At 44.1% G+C, this 14,840-nt stretch overlaps 1 long non-coding RNA gene and 1 pseudogene across 1 annotated transcript in view; one reads left to right on the top strand and one right to left on the bottom strand.

Moving 5' to 3' along the window:
- Positions 1-14,840, top strand: part of LOC138671933 (uncharacterized) — a 31,281-nt gene that overhangs the window by 13,063 nt on the left and 3,378 nt on the right. The window lies entirely within an intron of this gene.
- On the bottom strand, positions 10,171-10,289 carry LOC138673144 (5S ribosomal RNA; annotated as a pseudogene).

Genomic DNA, 14,840 nt, shown 5'->3' with positions numbered 1-14,840 from the left:
ATCGGTATCGGATACATAGAGATGTGTAAAATAAAGAATTAAAATAAAAAATATTGATATATTTACCTCTCCGGCGGCCCCTGGACTCAGCGCGGGTAACCGGCAGGCTTTGTTGTTCAAAATCAGCGCTTTTAGGACCTGAGAATCACGTCCCGGCTTCTGATTGGTCGCGGGCCGCCCATGTGACCGCCACGCGACCAATCACAAGCCGCGACGTCACCGCAAGCTATTAACGCGCTCATTTTTAAAAATGAGCGCGTTAATGACTTTCAAAGACGTAGCGGCTTGTGATTGGTCGCGTGGCCGCGACCAATCACAAGCCGCGACGTCACCGCAAGCTATTAACGCGCTCATTTTTAAAAATGAGTGCGTTAATGGCTTTCAAAGACGTAGCGGCTTGTGATTGGTCACATGGGCAGCCCGCGACCAATCAGAAGCCGGGACGTGATTCTCAGGTCCTAAAAGCGCTGATTTTGAACAAAGAAGCCTGCCGGTTACCCGCGCTGAGTTCAGGGGCCGCCGGAGAGGTAAATATATCAATATTTTTTATTTTAATTCTTTATTTTACACATCCCTATGGATCCCAGGGCCTGAAGGAGAGTTTCCTCTCCTTCAGACCCTGGGAACCATGAGAATACCTTCCGATACTTGATGTCCCATTGACTTGTATTGGTATCGGATATCGGTATCGGCGATATCCGATATTTTTCGGGTATCGGCCGATACTATCCGATACCGATACTTTCAAGTATCGGACGGTATCGCTCAACACTACTAGTAAGCCAACTGTCCATGGTCCTCTTAAAATGCCCACAGAGAAGAGTTGAAAAGCACGTTCAGTTGGCTGAACAGACTAGATTTACATTCAGGAAAGATGGAGGTTAAAAAAAACAAACATATTTATGGCAAGAGACACATTCTTTTTAAAAGGTTATTCCCAAAATCACAGTGTAGTCTTAGAATATTATATACTGTAAGGGATCAGCTCTCTGTTAGACGCTAGTGCACACACAAGGATACAATTCTTTGGTTCAAAACAAATGAATAGTGTCTATAAATGATTCAGGTTAACAAAACAAAACAGCCTTTCTGGGACAAAAAGAAAACATAAAAGTAAATAGCCCATTTAGAGGCACGGGGCTCACCCATTCCGACACACTCATTGCTTGTCAGGATCTGACTTGAGGTACCTTCACACTGAGCAACTTTAGAATGATAACGATAGTGATCCGTGACGTTGCAGCGTCCTGGATAGCGATATCGTTGTGTTTGACACGCAGCAGCGATCAGGATCCTGCTGTGACATCGCTGGTCGGAGCTAGAAGGCCAGAACTTTATTTCGTCGCTGGATCACCCGCTGACATCGCTGAATCGGCGTGTGTGACGCCTATCCAGCGATGTGTTCACTGGTAACCAGGGTAAACATCGGGTTACTAAGCGCAGGGCCGCGCTTAGTAACCCGATATTTACCCTGGTTACCATTGTAAATGTAAAAAAAAAAAAAACACTACATACTTACATTCCGGTGTCTGTCACGTCCCCCGGCGTCAGCTTCCCTGCACTGTGTCAGCGCCGGCCGGCCGTAAAGCAGAGCACAGCGGTGACGTCACCGCTCTGCTTTACGGCCGGCGCTTACACAATGCAGGGAAGCTGACGCCGGGGGACGCGACAGACACCGGAATGTAAGTATGTAGTGTTTTTTTTTTTTTTTACATTTACAATGGTAACCAGGGTAAATATCGGGTTACTAAGCGCGGCCCTGCGCTTAGTAACCCGATGTTTACCCTGGTTACCCAGGGACTTCAACATCGTTGGTCGCTGGAGAGCTGTCTGTGTGACAGCTCTCCAGCGACCACACAACGACTAAACAGCGACGCTACAGCGATCGGCATCGTTGTCTATATCGCTGCAGCGTCGCTTAATGTGACGGTACCTTAACACCAATAGAGGTGTTTCCACCTCTGCTCCCAGACACTGAATGAGGCAGCTGAACTGCCTTTTAAAACCCATTCCAAATGCTGAAACTGGAGGTAATAGAATGACCAGTCCCTTCCAGCTCTATGACCAGTCCTAAAATCTGCACCCAAAATCCGGGCCCATTAAAAAACACCCTTCAGCACTATACATGCAAAAGCCTGCTTCTCCAGATCCTACATCAGTGAGGCTTGGCACCTAGGTGACATGAGTCGCCCGCCTGGGCAGTGGGGTACTCGGCACCAGGTCCGGTCGCTCTTAAAGGGGATGTCACGGTGGCTTTGACCCGGTCCGTGGCCCTGGGTGGTCAAATAAAAGGGGAACGGTCTTTTAAGGGGAATTGTGAATAAAGTCTATTGTTTGTGACGCCACCTGTGATTTTCGGTCAGTAGGGACCCACGCCGCTTAAAGGGGTCCCCTAGGGTGATGTGTGGTGCCCCAGGGTCCTGATCATCACAGTGGCATTGCTTTCCTCATGGGGAGAGTGATGTTACGCTTGCAGGCAAGAAGGGATAACTGTAACCAGGTAACCACAAGCATGCAACACATTCACACTCCAGGCTTCCAGGAGGTGCTTTTGATCCTATTTACTAGGTGACTCCCCATATATATATGGTAGTTTTGGAGGGAAAGGACAGAACAGTTCTTGCCAGGAAACAGACTGGATCAGTCTGAGGCAGAAGAGGGCTTACGGAGCTGTGTAGCCACAGTGCAGCAGCTCCTGGAAAGAGATTATACAGAAAGCCGAATTGATTGCAGAGAGCATGCAGGAGAGCAAAGCACAGGAGAGGATACCAGGGGGAGACCAGTAACGAGCAGGCTGCCTCCTTCTGAGGCGCAGAGACCGGTAGCCAGAACACCGAGGGTGTAAGTAACTCTACGACTTACATCAGAGACCGGTAGGACAGCTGAACTTCACGTTACCTGTCCGCCCTAATACCCAGGAGACACGGTGACACCTTTAGAGCCCAGGGCGTGCTAGAGTCCCTACAAACAGACTCAAGTCACCAGTCATATGGGTTATGTCCTATCCTATACGGGGACAGAGAGAGAGAAAGAGAACATCTGTGGGGACCTTATCTGAAGCCTTAGGTAGTAAGGGACTACAACACCACAGCGCTAGAGGAAGGCTTTGATTTCCATCTGGATAAGGGGACTCCTAACTTGCCTCCAAGCCGGCCGGACCCTGCCTGCCCTGTGATCTGGTGCCCTGGACTGTGGCTGCCTGAAGTCTTCAGTAAACAAGGTAAAGAGACTGCAAACCTCATTCTTTACTGCGCCATTCACCATCTTCCATCTTCACTCCGGGAGCCCTGGGGATATACTTCACCTGTGGGAAGTTATACCATCTAGCTGCCATAACATCACCCCAGAGGACCCCTTAAAGCAGCGTCGGTCCCCACTGACAAATACCACAGGTGGGGTCACGAACATAAACTTTATTCCCTTTAAAGACTTTTCCCTTTTAACGTTGATGCCCAGGGCCACGGACCGGGTCGCAGCCACCGTGACATCCCCCTGTGAACACCAGACCCAGTACCGAGTACCCCACTGCCCTGTGGGCTCATCAGATGGAATGGCGGCTGGATGGTGACGCTTCCCACAGGTGAAGCGAGGTCCCCAGGGCTCCCAAGGTGAGGGCGGCAATGATGGTGTATGCCAACAAATAACAAAGGACACCGTATGATAGTCTTTACCTGGTTTACTGATGGTAGCAGTCTGTCTCAGTCCAGGGTACCAGATACAGGTGTCGCAGTGGTCTGGCCGGCCTGGAGGCAATAGATGAATCCCTTTTCCAGTTGAGATCTGTGAGCCTTTCCTACTAACGCTGGTGTGCGAGGTCCCTGCTGCCTGAAGCTTGCTGGCAAGGTACCCCTTCTTTCCCCTGTCCTGGGACAGGTACCTGTATGGAGGGCAGCTTGGGCCATTTTACAGGGTCTCTATCATGACCCGGGCCCTTCAGGTGCTGCTGCGTCTTCAGGTATGGTGTGGGCAAATCACATACAGTTCTTAGCCCTCCAGTTCTGTCGTGCGTCCTGGAGAGCGACACAACCTCGGGCTCCTGGTGCCCTGTTGCTGTGTTCTGGCTCTGAGGGTGCCCGGTCGCAGTTCCCCTCTGAGCCCTTTATCTCTCCTCTGCTCCTTCCCTCAGTAGCTCCACCACATTCAACCCCTTGGGTTCTCCTTCCTTCCTGGAGCTGCAGCTCAATCCTGGCTGCACGGCTCCGCTGTCTGCACTCAGTTCCAGACTTCCTTCTCTGTCCACTGTCTCTCTCCGACTGACTCTCTCTTTGTCTCCCTGGACCAACTCTCTAACTCCTCCTCCAGGCCAGGATGCATATATCTGAGGGAAGCTCCCCCAAATCCGGGTTCAGAGCTCCCCCTCCTCGCCTGGATTTGGAATGTGTTGTGTGTGGGTGCCTTACCTGGCAAAGAGGATCCCCCTTGCCTACAAGCATATTACCCTTCACAAAAGGAAGGCAATATCACTGTAACAATCGGTCACCTGAGGTGTTACACATATACCTCTCATCCATTACTTGTCCAACTCCCACCTTTCAATACATATATTTAATAATTTGTACCAACATAGCTCATTTTTAAATCTGCCAATATCACTTGCAATGGTAGCTCCTCTAGGCTCTACGTACTCTCTAGTTGGTATTAGGTTAGTTAATGATAATTCAGGGAGGTGAGGCTAGTCAAGAGCACACAGGAGGGGGGTATATGGAGCACTGAGGAGAAGCCAGCTGCTGGAAAATATATTAGGGCAGGTGCAGACGAGAGTATTTTTGGTTCAAGTGTGATCCGACAAAACATTGGATAGCACCCGGACCAAAGTGTCTGTTCTAGGAAAAAAATTATGCATGTCTGAGCTTGATCCGATATATGGATCGCCCTCAGCCATGTAAGTTAATGAGTGTATAGGAAACATGACATCTGAGTGTAGTCCGAATTTCGCAGCCATACAGAATGCAGAAGATGACATTTTTTTCTCCATTTTCTCCTCATCTGAGAGAATCGAATCACACTATGCTGACACTCTGATCAAATGTTTATCAGAGTGTAATTTGCTTAATAGTCCTGATTCTCTTGAATGAGATAATCTATAGCCATCTGCACCTGCCTTAAGAATAGGACTGCCCATTCTGCTATGTGAAGCTGGAAGCACAAAGGGGCAAATGGAGATGAAAAAAAGACACAGGTCCAAGAAACAATGTTATTGTCATGGCTCGATTTCGGGACTCGATTCCGTGACCTTTTGCTGTGTGGTCTGTTTGCCTCTGTGTTGAGCCCGATTTGTCACTGTTCAAATACTGATGGTTCTTTTGTCCTTGCTTTGTTTTTCTTGGTTTGCTTCACTTCAGATATTTTCCATTTTCTCTTTTCACCTCTCACTGATTTTCTTTGTTGGCTACATTTATAAGTATACAATGACCACAATTCTCTGGTCCTTCAAGAAGTACAAGAAACCCCTCCATGGCCTTTTAGGGAGCCAGGTCTGAGGTGTTGTTGTTAGTTGTGTGGTTAGGGATTATCTAGTACTAGATGGTGGCCCGATTCTAACGCATTGGGTATTCTAGAATATGTATGTATATACGTCGCGCTTAGCACAGCCACATAGTATATAGCACAGCCACGTAGTATATAACACAGCCACGTAGTATATAACAGACAGCCATGTAGTATATAGCACAGCCACGTAGTTTATAACAGCCACGTAGTTTATAGCAGCCACGTAGTATATAGCACAGCCCACGTAATATATAGCACAGCCCACGCAATATATAGCACAGGCCACGTAGTATACTGTATAACACAGCCCACACAGTATATAACACTGCCCATGTAGTATATAGCAGCCAGGCAGTAAATAACACAGCCCACGCAGTATATAACACAGCCCACGCAGTATATAACACAGCCCACGTAGTATATAGCAGCGTGGGCACCATATCCCTGTAAAAAAAAAATTTTAAATAAAAAATAGTTATATACTCACCCTCCGGCATCCACCGAAGCGAGAGCGCTAAGTCATCTGGATAATTTCGCAATGCATCACTGGGAATGGAAGCTGGCGGCAGCATCGCGCGTATTGGTGGATAGCAAAAGGTGAGAATAGCACAATTTTTTAATTTTTTGGCTGCGACTAGGCTTGAGCGAAACGGATCGAACAAATTCAAAAGTCGCCGACTTTTGGCAAAGTCGGGTTTCATGAAACCCGACCCGATCCTAGTGTGGGATCGGCCATGCGGTCGGCGATCTTCGCGCCAAAGTCGCGTTTCGTATGACGCGTTTGGTGCCATTTTTTCAGCCAATGAAGGAGCGTGGGCAGAGTGATGACATAGGTCTTAGGGGCGTGCACGCCTATCGCCATCTTCTCGCTTGGGCGCTGTAGCGATTTGCAATGTGTAACACCAGCTTTTCTGTTCAGGGACAGAGGGGGAGAGGGAGAGAGAGAGAGAGATTTCCCATTGACTTTGCATTGGGTTTCGTGTTTCGGTCGATCCCCGACTTTTCGCGATAATCGGCCGATTTCACTCGACTCGACTTTTGAGATAGTAGGGTTTTGCGAAACCCGACTCGACCCTAAAAAAGTAAAAGTCGCTCAACCCTAGCTGCAACCAATCAGTGACGCGGGATTTCCGCGACAGACAGACAAACAGACGGAAGTACCCCTTAGACAATTATATAGAACCTGAGAACGGAACCTGAAACGGAACGGAACGGAACTGAAAACTCATCTCTTCAGGAAAGCCTACAGCCTGCACTGACACCGCTGCCGCCTCATCACTATCGAAGCTACTGCCTCACCAACACCGGAGCTCCTGCAACCCTCAACCTACTGTCTCCTCCCCCATAATCCTGTAGAATGTAAGCCCGCAAGGGCAGGGTCCTCGCCCCTCTGTATCAGTCCGTCATTGTTAGTTTGTTTACTGTATGTGATATCTGTAACTTGTATGTAACCCCTTCTCATGTACAGCACCATGGAATCAATGGTGCTATATAAATACATAATAATAATAATAATAATAAATAATAATATAGATAGATATACAGGGTCTAGTAGGGTGTGGGTGCGGCTTCTTTGTGTTGATGGCTTTATCATTCCTGTTACCCGTGTATGAGTGAGTTACATACATAACAGTTATGTTCGATTAATTCTATATATTTCCAACAAGTATGCATTTACTGTGCTTAGTGAAAATGATTGGATCACTGTACTTAGCCTTAGGTTCATATGTCTCTATTTCCAGATTTAATCTAGTTGAAGAATGATGGGAGGGATCAATAGTATATAGCCCGATTGCAGATGTAGTGCATGTCACCGTTACTATATTTTAGTACAGGTGACGCACTCAAAATTTGACAGTGAAAATTTATCTTCAGTTTAAGGACTTGGCCAGATTGCATTTTCCAGCTTCTCAGTGACTTAATACTTTTAGTGTTTCACTGTGTTATTACAGTATGATGCACATTGTACAGGGTAGCCATGAAAAACAAATATGTTCCTGCCCTGTGCTGGATAAGTGGATGATGCTTGGATGGAGGAAGGAGAACCAAGTGCCATTTCCCACCCATGTATTATTTATCAGCACATCAGGCTGCTGTATTAATTATTCATCATGCCAAAGCTCTGGCTGCTTCTTTCCCTTTCCTACACAAAATGTGGAAATAGTGCCATTTGCAATGTTTGTGTGCTTGTACTTTGGGCAGCCCCAGTTTTCCTGTAGTTGAAGCTAAAGAAATGTCATCCTATGTTATTTCTCAGTTAACAACTTGTCTGGAGCCAGACCCTATTGTTAAAATTAATACTACTGCATATTTATGCCTATGATCCATAGATTAAACATGAATAAGTAATGGATATTTCCCACCATCACTTTCCTATAATTAGTTGTAGCAGCATTATCCTTTGCTTGCATGCATGTCCACGGATGACAGATATATGGGGAATATCTTATTTCCTTAGGGTAATTTAGGTATTTAAACTCAAGAATATCCCCGTTAGCCTATTATTAAAAAAATCACTTTTAGTTTCTGAATAAAACAGTAACCAGTCAATCTAAAACATAATGGAAGGGTTTATTCACTTATCGACCTCCATGGTTGTTGCAATGATTTTCTGAAATTGAGATAAAACTAAAGCATTTTTCCCACAATATCAGAAAATCACAGCAAAACACACCACATGGCCACAACATGTGAATAAACCCTAAATGAATGTCCACTTATTAACATGTCATTTTGTGCATACAATATTTTATAGCAATAATAGTTTAAAATATATTTAAATCTGCACCAAATTTGCATATAACACAAATGGATTTGCAACTCAGTTTTGTATCCCCAGTTTTTTTTCTATGATAACTTTCCTACATTGAAAATAAAGCAACCACAGCAGGCAATAGTATATATACAAAATCATGCTAATAGAGGGAAACATCCCATGTATCAAGCCTTACTAGAGACAAAACCACTGAATAAAACTAGTGCCATAGTCCAAAGTGAATGCAAATCATGAAAAATTTATTATAAATATATAAAGTGACAAAGAACATGGTCATAAATAGGGAAACATGTGAAAACATACAGCATGGAAGCTAAGAGTAGGGTGGCGTATACTGCGTAATATACAGAGTAGTACTAAATAAAACGCATCAAGCCAAACGTATACAAAAATCCATACTGACAGTAAAAAGATAGCAATTAATCAAAGTTGGAAACATGCTATATGGAGCAATAGAGTAAACATACCAGTATACGCAGGACACCACTCCGACTCAGACCCACTCCGACACGCGTTTCGGTACCCTGAGGAAGGATTATACCGAAACGCGCGCGGGGTGGGTCTGAGTCGGCGTGGTGTCCTGCGTATATATTGGTATGTTTACTCTATTGCTCCATATGGCATGTTTCCAACTTTGATTAATTGCTATCTTTTTACTGTCAGTATGGATTTTTGTATACATTTGGCTTGATGCGTTTTAGTTGGTACTACTCTGTATATTACGCAGTATGCGCCACCCTGCTCTTAGCTTCCATGCTGTATGTTTCCACATGATTCCCTATTTATGACCATGTTCTTTGTCACTTTATATATTTATAATAAATTTTTCATGATTAACTTTCCTACATTGCCAGATCCGCTTCACATTTGACCCTCCTGTGCAACTCAGCTCTGCTTTACCAGCTCCAAAATACAAAATCTCCTCTGCTCCCTTGTTTATTGCAACTCTGTTACGAATGTGGCCATAATCTGAATTCTGCTTCATTGGTTCTTGCTTGCTCCTTCTCATGCTGGTCTGCCAGAACAGCTTCCATTATTGCACTTGGATCTCTGTTGCACCAACGTCATCTGTCCGTGCTGCATAACTGCTGCCTATCTTAACCAAGGATTTAAAATATCCACCTCACTAGTGAGACATAACGTTAACGAAATCTGATTTACAACACTACTACTGTAATATGAAATGGATATTTCACAAATCTGTAACATATTCACAATATGGGAACCTATTTCTAGAATTTGGTGTCAGCCCCTAAGCATCTACTGTCAATAACATGGAGGCTTGTGGCAAGACAATCTCTCGATCTCCAGGACAAAAGGCACAAGATCATCCAGTGGAAAGAACAAGGTAGTATAAATAGATGGAATTTTATTGATGTCTCCAAGAACAAGGAGTTCTTCGAGACTTATCAATAAAATTCCATCTACTTCCCGACTTGTCCCACCACTGGATGTTCTTGCAATCACAACTTTGCTGTTGATTGAGGGGTACTCCTTACAAATCCCTCCATGTTCTTGATATTTATTCTCCTAGTTGACATTGGCCCACACAGCTGAAGAGTAGGGAGAGCAGGAGAATTTCCATCCCATACATTGGTGTTGTGCCTATTCTTGCATACCCATACTTGATGAACCTCCTTTTATGATTTTTTTGTTTCCCTTTTCTAAACAAATCTCACACTATTTACGCCTCTTTTAGTCTGGTTTCTTGCATGTCCTACAACTAAGCATCTACTGTATAGTAACATAGTAACATAGTTAGTAAGGCCGAAAAAAATACATTTGTCCATCCAGTTCAGCCTATATTCCATCATAATAAATCCCCAGATCTACATCCTTCTACAGAACCTAATAATTCTATGATACAATAATAGTAACATAGTTAGTAAGGCCGTAAAAAGGCACGTCAACGGTACCAGGGATTCCCAGCCAGTCTCCCATGCTGGTACTTGCCCAGCCTCAAGCTGCTTAGCATTTGCGATCTGACGAGGGCAGGCACATTCAGCTTAGAGTGGCCGTTGACACAAAATAATGTCTAAGCTCCATGGATCTGGATTTTATATCATAACACACTTTGTATCTTATGAAGATAAAAATCCTCCCGACAGTTCTCAGTGGAACTCTTAACAAAGCGAACTCTACTCAACAAAATTAAATAATGAATACTATACTATATAAAATTGGGGCATTGTCCTGGGGATTGATGAAACCAATCCCCAGCACAGTGCTAATGTCACGAGTCACGACTCCTGGGTGTTACTGCTGCGGGGAGAGCTGCACACAGCAGCAAGGGAGCTGAGCAAAGTGCCGAGTAACTAACCAGGTAACAACCAGGACCTGAACTATGTGACAGAGTAGGAGGTGGTCGGGGGTGGAGCCAGACACCGGGGTGCAGAGGAGACGATAAACACAGGAGAGTAGTCAAACAAGCTAAGATCAGAGACAGGAGATCACGAGCTACCATAGGGGTGAGACAGGAGATTGTCAGAAGGGAAGCCAGAGGTCAGAGATCCAAAAGAACAAACAAGCCGAGTAAAGCACAGAGAGCAAGCAAAACAATTGCAAACCAGGCACACACTCCAGGGGTCAGGCACACGAAAGTATAGCTGACAGGGAATCCTAGTCTGGATTGAGTATAAATACCCCTCCCAGATCCAAAAGAAGGCCATCAAAATTAACCCTGAGAGAACAGGACATCAACCATGTCCTAACCATGACAGCTAATAGTATGGCATCAAAGAATGAAAATATATTTATTTACTGGTTTTTCTCTTTAATACAATTTGTGAACAGAAGATGGATTTTGTGAAGAAATGCCATATCTTAGCATGCTGCCGGTTGTAAAAAATTAGAACTATTGGAAACATGACATAAAATAAACTGATGCATTTTTAAAGGGTAACTACTATACTTTCAAGTAAGTTCAGAATAAGGCTATTTTAACACAGCAGGTTTTCGCCGTCAGGCTAAATCCGGCTAAATTAAAAAAAACCGGATCAGGCGAATGTTGCCGCCAGATCAGGTTTTTTCCCATAGACTTGTGTTAGTGCCGGATTGCACCGGATGACATTGCGTTTCGTCCGGTTTTTGCCGGATCCGGCAAATCTGCCGCTTCCGGTTTCTTGAAAAAAACGTCCACTGCAACGTTTTTTGTCTCCGGCGAAAAAGCCTGAAGCACCGGATCCGGCGCTTTCGGCTGTTTGCTACAATGGAAGTCTATGGGAGCCGGAAGGTGCCGGATCCGGAAAAAGGCGGACCCGGTGGCCTGATCCGGTTTTTTAAACTGAGCATGCTCCAATTTTTTTTTTATCCAATAATCTAGATAGGCTAGCTGGATCCGTCAAAAAAACGGATCTGTCGCATCAGTTTTTGACAATCTGTGCCGGATCCAGTTTTTCCAACATTCGCTGGATTTAGCCTGACACTGAAAACCTGATGTGTGAAAGTAGCCTAAGCCATCATATCTGTATGTACATTAGGAATAACACTATTTCTGACCATTATATGCCTTGCATACTGCATTTTTCATCAATTTTACCCTTGGCAGGCAAAATCTCTAGTTTGCAATTGTCTCTGAGCTAGTGGGTGAAGACATTCTGCTATGATGCTTTCTGCACACACAGAACAGGATCCCTGCTTTTCTTTCCTTGGGTAGCACACAGAAGCAACAGAGGCATGGAGGAAATTGCATTGTACTACTGATCAGTGTAGCTGTGAATCAATCTCTGGCATAGTCTAATATACTTGTTTGAAAGATGCGGAACTATGTGTTTCTATGCTTATATCTTTCTCTGTTTCCCTTTCCACTGACTTTAGTATGCTGTATAACCTGACACCTCATTGTTTTGGCGGTCCTTCCTGGATTGAACTATTCTGTTGTGAGAATTGCATGTAGCCCTTTTTTTTTACATGTTTCTATAGTATCTGCTATTATTACCTATTGTGGTAGAAGATTTCACAGTCTGACAACTCACACACATATTTATACATAAATATACATTACCGTATATGAGATCTCCTCTGAGGCTAACAGCAAACTCCAGTTAGTAGCTTACCATTATTGTCAGCCCCATGGATATTTCTCCATACTGTGTCTACACTGTCCCGGCTCCTCCCAATGTCGCCATGCAGTTGACATAAGAATCTCCAATTCATTCATTTTGTTTGCAAGACTTTCTTGCATTCGACAATAGATGTTTGATACTATTAGCATATTTATTGCTCCTAATCACCTCACCACTTTCCTTGCTAGTCCCAGCCCCCTCTATATCCTCACTGGCCTCTACTGTCTCTCACTCTCTGCTTTATCTACCCTGTTTTGCCATAAATAAATCCTAGCATGATTATTCAGGAGTTTTGAGGATGCTCGAAATATAAACCATACTCCAAAACTAAGCCCTAGTTACTGTTCATAAAAAATACATTTAAATAGTGCTCAGGCAGCTATACATGTAAAAAAAAGTTAAATCAATTAGCAATAGAATGCAGCAGGATAGATAGGTTATTCACCAAGCAAAGCAGACAAATGTAAGGTGCCTGAGCGAGGTAGTCGTGGACAAACTGCTGATTCTTCACGTTCTTTCACCCTACAGGAAAATTGTGTCCCAGTCCCGATGTGCTGCTGAATGTGGGGTGCATCACATTTACTTGTGGCCCATGGGCCTCCATTGGTTCCAGACTTTCGTCTTCCAGAAGCTTTGCAGCACACAATCCAGTGGACACCGAATACTTTATAACAGTCAAACTTTTAGTGAGCAGTTTACAGTCATTACAATGAAGCACATAGGATAGGGCACAACAGGTTACTAGTTCTTGGTCTGGGTAGAGCATCCCTCTTGCTATCTTCTCCAGAGCTAGGAATTCTTCTCCCCTGAAGTCAGTGCACCTGGATTTCATTACCTCCCGCCTCTGAGAGTCTGAGTCTATCTTCCCCTGCAGCATCACAGGCTTAGTGCGCCCAAAGGCCCCGATGTCCTTCTCGAGGTCCCAGACCCGACAGCTGTATTCGCCCAGAAGGGTTCTATGGCAATCCAGTGCCCTAAGTAACAGGCTTATGTTGGCCTTGGCAGCCTACTGCATATGACCACTGCTAGCATGCCACCACACTCCATCTAACTGAACCGACACTTCCTGAACTTGACAAGAATTCGGAGATCCCCCTCCCCAATAGGGGCCAGCCATTACAATTAACCCTGTCTAATTATACTGCAGCCCTAGAAAGTTTTGTTTTCAGATAACATACATAACTATAAAATACATTAAACCACTTGGGGTGTTAGAGAGTGGAACACCATCTCCACCACTCCCACACCTCCCCAAAAGAATTACACTCAAAATACCCCATGAGACCCAAAATAATAAGGATTGGCAAGTGCTGGGCTGTCACACACAGATCGAGTAGTCTCGATAGAGTCACTCCACTCCTGAGTCCATTATATTAGAGTGCTGTTGCTCTTCTGGTCAACTGAGGGAGCAAACAGCTTTACCTGGATGCTGTGGAACATGGAAGAGAGCATCTGCAATGCCAAAGGACCTGACAACACGTAATGTGCCTGTGACAGGAGTGATGCCAGTCAATAAAAATCCATTCAAGGACCATTTGTACATGGAAATTAGTGACTACATTAATGGAGAGAAATTAATGTGGAAACTTTATGATGCCTAGACTGCAAGAGGTTGCGACTTGAGTGAAGAATTCATGGGATAAAATCATTGACAGTTGCATTTTCAATGCGCTACGAGCAGAGGCACTACAAGAGGTGTATATTTAAGCAAAGCACTATTTCTAGAAATGAGAAATTGGGGAAAATAGTTCTAAAGGAAATAGAGTCACAAGAAATTCCCAATGGAATTCAAGGTTTGGAGAGTTATGATAATATTCCAGAATGTGATGACTATATTTGAATAAATGTTCTTTTTTTGTTCAAAATTAAATGTTGAATGTTGTTTGTGGTAAAATAAGACATACCCTGAAAATAAGCTGTAACAAATCTTTGGGAGGAAAAACTAATATAAGACCCTGTATTATTTTTGGGAAATCAAGGTATCCTTTTTTTTGCACCACTACCCTCCCTCCCCCAATCCTAATTTGAAAGCTCTACCAGCTGTTTAGCCATTCTTGAGGTGCAGCCCTTCAGAGCAGTAGAACCTAAAATCAATAAACAAGCCCAGTTCTCCATGAACCGAAACCCTTCCTTTCATCACCAATTTCTAAGCCACTTGTTTATCTTCCACTGCCTTTCTAGTGACGATCATGGCACTAGAATTATTTCTGAAAACACCACCTTGGGCGTCCTAGACTTCAGCTTCTCTCCTAGCTCTCGGAAAACGTTTTTAGCGACCTTCAATTTTTCTGTTTATTATTCCTCCACTATGATATCACTGTATTTTCTGTTATTCTTGCACTGACATAACTGTGTGCAAGAATTTTATATTGCACTTTCATTGACTCTTTTACAAAGACATAACTGAGTACAATATCTCCCCACTGTCACAATACTGTGAGCATCAATTTTAAAATTATTATTACGGTATTTTTTTTTTTTTACACTACTCTTGCCCATTTTAGTCTCCG

The sequence above is a fragment of the Ranitomeya imitator genome, chromosome 3 (assembly GCF_032444005.1).
Source record: "Ranitomeya imitator isolate aRanImi1 chromosome 3, aRanImi1.pri, whole genome shotgun sequence".
NCBI lineage: Eukaryota > Metazoa > Chordata > Amphibia > Anura > Dendrobatidae > Ranitomeya > Ranitomeya imitator.
The sequence above is the reverse complement of the archived record's forward strand: the minus strand, read 5'-3'. Positions and strand labels throughout refer to the sequence as shown.